Source organism: Gopherus flavomarginatus, chromosome 9 (genome assembly GCF_025201925.1).
Source record: "Gopherus flavomarginatus isolate rGopFla2 chromosome 9, rGopFla2.mat.asm, whole genome shotgun sequence".
Lineage (NCBI taxonomy): Eukaryota > Metazoa > Chordata > Testudines > Testudinidae > Gopherus > Gopherus flavomarginatus.
In genome coordinates this window covers 41669092-41675439 of record NC_066625.1, presented here as the reverse complement: position 1 = coordinate 41675439, position 6348 = coordinate 41669092, and the positions used below count along the sequence as shown (strand labels likewise).

The 6348-nt window shown below is 56.7% G+C and overlaps 1 non-coding gene across 1 annotated transcript; it reads left to right on the top strand.

Moving 5' to 3' along the window:
• Positions 1-2412: 2412 nt before the first annotated feature.
• Positions 2413-2485, top strand: TRNAF-GAA (transfer RNA phenylalanine (anticodon GAA)). Its single transcript has one exon. It is a non-coding gene; the product is annotated as a tRNA-Phe (tRNA).
• Positions 2486-6348: the final 3863 nt, after the last annotated feature.

The following is a 6348-nucleotide window of genomic DNA, read 5'->3' as shown; positions in this document are numbered from 1 at the left end:
AAGAGGGTACGTGAGGGGAGTGTGGAGCAGGAAAACTTCCTGGCAGTGGGAAGGAGGCAGAAGCAGGGGCAGGCAGGTGACTGGCAGTTGGGGGTAGCAGTAGCCAGGACTGTGTAACCTTCTGCTGGACAGTCTCCACTGCGGACTTTTTCCTTCTGTCCCCTTCCTCGCCAGAAGAGAAAGGCCACCCCAGCCCACCCCAGAGGCAGCTGTGTCTCAGGGCTCTGCAAACTGCATCCATTAAGCCCCTTCTCATTTGGGGGATGATTCAGGACAATTTCCCAAATAAAGGAAGAAACTTTGCTGCAGGTCAAACGAGTGTGAAAATATCCCAAATCTGAGATTGTTAAATTAACATTGGAGAATTAAAGAGAAAATGGGGCAAAATCTGAAAAGGAGACTAGAGAAAGTGTCAATAATTGCTCCACCAGCACCGACCCCTCATGGAGCCCTTGCTGCTTTTACAGCTGAGAGGAGACTTCCTCTCTCTGATGCCTGGCCATGGTGGAACTGGTGACCCAGTGAAGCTGACTTGAGGCTGATGCAAGCTAAGCAAAGCTGAACCAGCTGCCCAGGGTACGGGGTTGGAAGCCAAAATGGGGGGTGGGCCTGGGTTCCCATACATCAGTGGTATGGGGACAGGCAGCTGTTTCCAGATCGGACACTCGGGGCCCACAAGTGACCTGCTGCCTGACACCAGCTCCTGGACTTGCCTGTTGGGCAGGAGCCCCCCCCAGCCCCTCCCCCACTGTACCCCCTAATCTCCACTCCCCTCCCCGAGCTGGGGGAGAACCCAGGAGTCCTGGCTCCTAGCCCTGCCCACCCCCGTATTTCCATAGGGCCCCACCCAACGCCACCCCATCCTACATCAGCTTCAAGTTGAGAATCATTTCCCATTCCTGCACTGTGGGAGGGGAGACTTTTAAACGCGCTCTCTGTGCGACTGCACATGGCTAAGCAAAGAGAACAAACCCCAAATCCCCCCCGTGCTTTGGGAGCCAGGTTTGCGGTGGGAATTCTGTAGTTCAGATGACTTCACACCTGGTCATTGTGACTCTTTACCAGTTTCTCGGGCATTGGGGGATTTGTTTCACTGATGGCTGAGTGGTTAAGGTGTGGGAGTGGAAATGCAATAGGTTTCCTCTGTGCAGGTTTGAATCCTACTCACAGTGAGGTCTGTGTTTTAGCCAGTCTATCACCTGGGCAACACCTCTGTACAACCCCCTGAGACACTCTCAAGTCTCTCCCCACCCCAAGTAAATCCTGTTCTGCTCCTTTCATAGAGATCCCTGGGGCACCACCTCACACTGTGTCCCTGAGGGGTCAGGCAAACTCTCAGCACCTGACGCCTCTGCCACTCACCTGGTGCCCCATGGATCAGCCAAAGTCCTGGTTCTGCTCCTCTCTCTAGAGTACGAAGGAAGCCAAGTCAGCGACTCCATGGGAGCTATGGGGCTGCAGAACCAACAGAGAAAAAATAGGTGCTCAGCACCCACTGGCAGCCAGCTCCTCCCCCGCCCACTAAGGCCTTGCTGACAAACTCCTCCTCTTCCCCTTCAGCACCTCCCACTTGCCAGTGATCAGCTGTTCAGTGGGGTGCAGGAGGCACTGGGTGGAGGGGGAGGAGCAGGGACGGGAAGAGGTGGGGGTGGTTGAGGAATGGGGCAGGAAGTTGCAGGATGGGAAGAGATGGGACAGGGGTGGGGACTTGGGGGAAGGGGTGGAGTGGGGGCAGGGCCTGGGGACAAAAAGGGGGATTTGTCCTTGATCCCAGACCCCTCTAGGGCCGGCTCTGAAGGAAAACGCTGACTATGACAGTGACAATACAACTGACCAGCATTGCGGGGGAGGCTGAGGGAGATCCGCACTCATCAGGTCTCTTCTCTCCCGCACGGTGAGCCAGACACTGCTCTCTCCTGGCTCTCACTCTAGCAGCTGGATGCCAAGGAGCCATTTCCCCACAGGAAGTGCATTGAGTGCCCCTGTGGTGCTGGGGGGGCTGGCGCTGCTGCTGCCTGTGGGGCTGGCATGGGGGCTGATGTCTGCACAGACTCTCAGCTGCCAGGCCGGAGGGGGCACTTGGGACCTTACCAGAGTGACTCAGTGAAGATGGGAGGTTGACAGAGCAACACAGACGCTCTCCAGAGCACAGAGCAGCATCCGCCCATGCAGCCAGGCAATGAGCACTTCCCACAGCCTGGAGCCGAGGGGGAGGCAGCAGCTGCTGTTCCACCTGCTCGGGGACAGGCCCTGTCAGCGAACAGCCACTTCTTACTCACCACAGCTAATGGTGCCAGGTTCCTCCGGTGGGGGTATGAAGCAGCCATTTGTTTTCCTCTCCTTTTTGTGTGCAGCCGCTTACAAAAACATCCCAGACAGAGAAGCAACAGGCCAAAATGCTGTTTTGCAGCTGCCAAAGTAGCTCAGTTGGGAGAGCGTTAGACTGAAGTTCTAAAGGTCCCTGGTTCAATCCCAGGCTTTGGCAGGCCCTTTCGTTCCTCTTTGTGCAGGGGTGGCTTGTTTTCTGGGAGCACAGCAGTGCTTGCACCCAAGATAAGTTACTGATCTTGGGCTCTGCAGTAGGAAAACATAGAAGGGGCTTCTGCCCCTAGTTGGTCCACCTGACCTTTAATGATAAGAGCTGTCTTTCTCAATATGGTAGGAAGAAAGTAAGGTAGGGCAGCCCTCAGGAATGGTACCAGAGGGCTACTAGGCAGGGATTGGGGTTGAAATTCCTCTGAGCAATGGCAGTACCAGGGATGGGGCATCTAGTAAAAGTGACCCAGCACACCTCTCCTCCTCTGGGCACCTAGAGCAGAGGCAGCTGGTGCTGACGGCTCCAAGGGAAGGCTTAAATGCTACAGAGCAACTGAGGTCAGGGCTAGAGGAGGGCAGGACCATGCCTATGTGTGGCCTTCAGACAGGCACAAAAACACTCAGCCAGCCTGCTCTGTGCCATGCCAAACACTCACTGAAGGTCACCAGCATACATGCGGGGCGGCTGCTGATGCTCTGTGGCCAACATCACAAGATGGTAGGAAAGCAGGGCCAGCCCCCATGGTGGGGCCTCTGACTGGTCCCACTCAAGGTGCTCATTTTTGCAGTGGCGCAGGAGATTTTTCCCCAAGAGGCTTTTTCCCAGCTGGTGAGAGGCAGAGAAACACCCAGGCTCCCAAGGTGCTATTTGCCAACCCGCTCAAGCACAGGAACTGGCGCACATTTGGAAGAGGGAAACTGCTCTACAAACTAGCCCGGGCAGCCGCTCATTTTCTTTGGCAAGTCAGGAATGGCAAAGGCTAGACTGGAAGCACCTGGGACTTCTGCCCCAGCCTTTGGGACAACCATCCCCCAACTCCTTCCCAGGGCTCTGGCTGAAGCCAGAGCATTGGCCTGAGCCCCCAAGAAGAGGTTCCAGCCCTGAAGGGAGCAGGACTTTTAGCCCAAAGGTAAAACTGGACAAGCACAACCACGAAGGGACTCAAACCCTCAATCCCCTGATCCAAAGTCAGATGCCTTATCCCTTAGGCCACATAAGAAAAGGTTCTCCAGGCACTTCTTTGGAAAAGACAGACACTGATACATCTGACAAAGTGGGGATTCATCCACGGAAGCTCATGCTCTAATATGTCTGTTAGTCTATAAGGTGCAACACGACTCTTTGCTGCTTTTGCAGACACTGTGTTTCTCAGGTCAGCTACTGAGAGGGGCCGAGTCTCTCTGAGCACAAGAAGTTGAGTTCCCAGTGAGATGTGAGACTTAATTCTCTGGAGCCGAGTGCAGGGCTTTGGCAGGGGGTCTCAGGCATGAGGGATTGTGGTGCAGCAGATGGACCAACTGCCTAGGTGCAGAGATTTAATCTCACTGAGGAGGAGGAGGAGGAGGAATCCTGCTGATAGGCAGTGTCCAGGACCGGTGCAACCACTAAGGGAACTAGTTGGCCGCCTAGGGTGCCAAGTGGTTGGGGGCACCAAAAAGCACACTCAGAGGAGGAAGTAGAGTTGAGGTGAGCTGGGGCAGGGGGCTGGGGGGAGGTGCGGGGGGAGGGCTGCCTGCAACAAGTAATGGGGGGATGTGTGTGCAGGTGAACCGCACCCTGTCCCAGCTCATCACTGCTCCATCTTCTCCCCTGAGCACGCCGCCCCTACTCTAATTCTCTTCCCCTCCCAGGCTTGCTGCACTAAACAGCTGATTGGCACCACAAGCCTGGGAGGCAGGAGAAGTGGAGCAGTGCCAGCGTGCTCAGGGGAGAAGGCGGAGCAGTGGGGAGCTGGGGTGGGGAGCTGCTGCAGCAGGGGTGCCTGGCTCTTCCCCATCGCCCCTGCCCCTGCTCTGCCCCAGTCCCTCCCTCCCGCCCCTGCACTCACTGCATGGTAAGTGGAGTGACCCAGCCCCAGCCTGGTCCACTCCCCTAGTTCTCAGCCGTGCAGCCAGTGAGTGCTGTGGGGCGGTTCCCCCCTCCTCCCAAACTTGGGAGCCAGGGGAGTTCTATGGCCCTGGGTCTCTCATCCCTCCATCCCCTCCCCTGCCCCCAATATCCCTCTTGGGCTCTGTGTGGCTTGTTCTCTCTCACTGTCCCTGTGCTCCCCCCTGCACAGCATGTCCTGGGAGTGACTCAGTTTCCCTGGACCAACATCTCACCACTCCACACATGTCCTTTCTGTTCCCCACCTCCCTCCACCCCACCCCATTTTCCCTGCACCCCAGGCTTGATCTTTGCCAACCCCATCTCCTCTCCTCCTGACCCCAATATCTCCTGCCCCTATGGGTCTATAAGGCTGGGTCTCTCCCTCCCACATTCTCCCCTCATCCCCTCCCCCAATATCTCCCGGCCCCAGGCTGTGACGTGCTATGACGTGTGCTGGGGCTCTGACGTGTGCTGGGGCCAGGGCTGGGTTTTTGCTGCCCCAAGCGGCGGGGAAAAAACAACAACCCACGATCGCAATCAGTGGCAGCTCCACTGCGCTGCCTTTTTCTTCGGCGGCAACTTGGTGGCAGGTCCTTCCCTCCGAGAGGGACTGAGGGACCCTTCGCCGAATTGCTGCCGAAGACCCCGACATGCCGCCCCTTCCCCTTGGCTGCCCCAAGCACCTGCTTGCTGAGCTGGTGCCTGGAGCCGGCCTGGCTGGGGCTGTGACGTGCGCTGGGGCTGTGACGTGCTGTGACCTGCTCACTCCCCAAGGGCAACTCACTCCCTTGAAACCAGCAGGACAGAAGTTGTCACGTGTCCATGGGCGGGGTTATGCAAATGAGCAGTGTCTGGCGGCAGTACGGGGAGCAGCGAGAGGAACCGAAGGAGCTGGGCAGAGAGAATTCTCTGTGTGTGGACAGGATCGAGTGTGGGGAGTTCGTGTGGGGAGTGCCTGCACCAGAGTCACTTCGGGGCAGTGATTGCCACTGAGCTACGTAGTGACAAAAGGTGTGTGAATGGGGTGTGGTGCCTGGCTGGGAGCAGCTTGTGGTGATAAGAAAAGGGGTGGGAGCAAGAGGTCCTGTCCTAGCAGGGGTTGTATAGCCTGAGAGGGTGTTTTGTGGGTGTAAGTAGGTTTGGGGGCTTTTTGCAATGACAAGGGGTGTCCGCAGCTAGAACCCTCCTAACCCCACTAGTTTTCTTTGTGTTGTGGGGTGGTGGATTCTGTAATGTCACATTCCCTGGGGGAGGAGTTTGAATCATAACTCCAGAGTGGGAGAACAACTCCCCCAACTCCTGCTCAGTCTCCACTAGGGGGCTGGGCTGGGCTCTCTAGGGAGGGAAGCACTGGGAAAAACAGTCTCCCCTATGGAACCCAGGAGTCCTGGATCCCAGTCCCCCTGCTCTAGACCCCTTCCACTTCCAGAGCCAAGGATAGAACGCAGGGGTCCTGGTGTCCAGCCCCTCCTTGCTCTGACCACTAAACCCCACTGCCCTCCCAGGGTGATGCAGGGGTCATTGGATCTGTGTCCCAGCTCTGCTATGTGCCTTGACTGATTTTCCCAAAGTGCTTCCTTCTGAATCTAGTCGACGAAGTGGGAATTCACGCACGAAAGCTCATGCTCCAATACGTCTGTTGGTCTATAAGGTGCCACAGGACTCTTTGCTGCTTTTAAAGATCCAGCACGTCTGCCCTCTCCGCCCGGTCACTGCCCACCTCCGTGTGGGGGCACCAGCACTGTGGCGAGTAGTGATGGACAATTGTCCAAGCTGGCCCAGGGGAGACGTGTGTGTCCCTGCTGCCCTCTGCTGAGCCCTGCTCTGTGTGTGTGTGCGTCTGTGACACTGTATCAGTGTGTTGCTGTGCTAACCAGTAGGAAATGGCTTTGCAGGATTTTGTATTCTGCAGCAAGTGACACACACACACACAAAGAGACTCA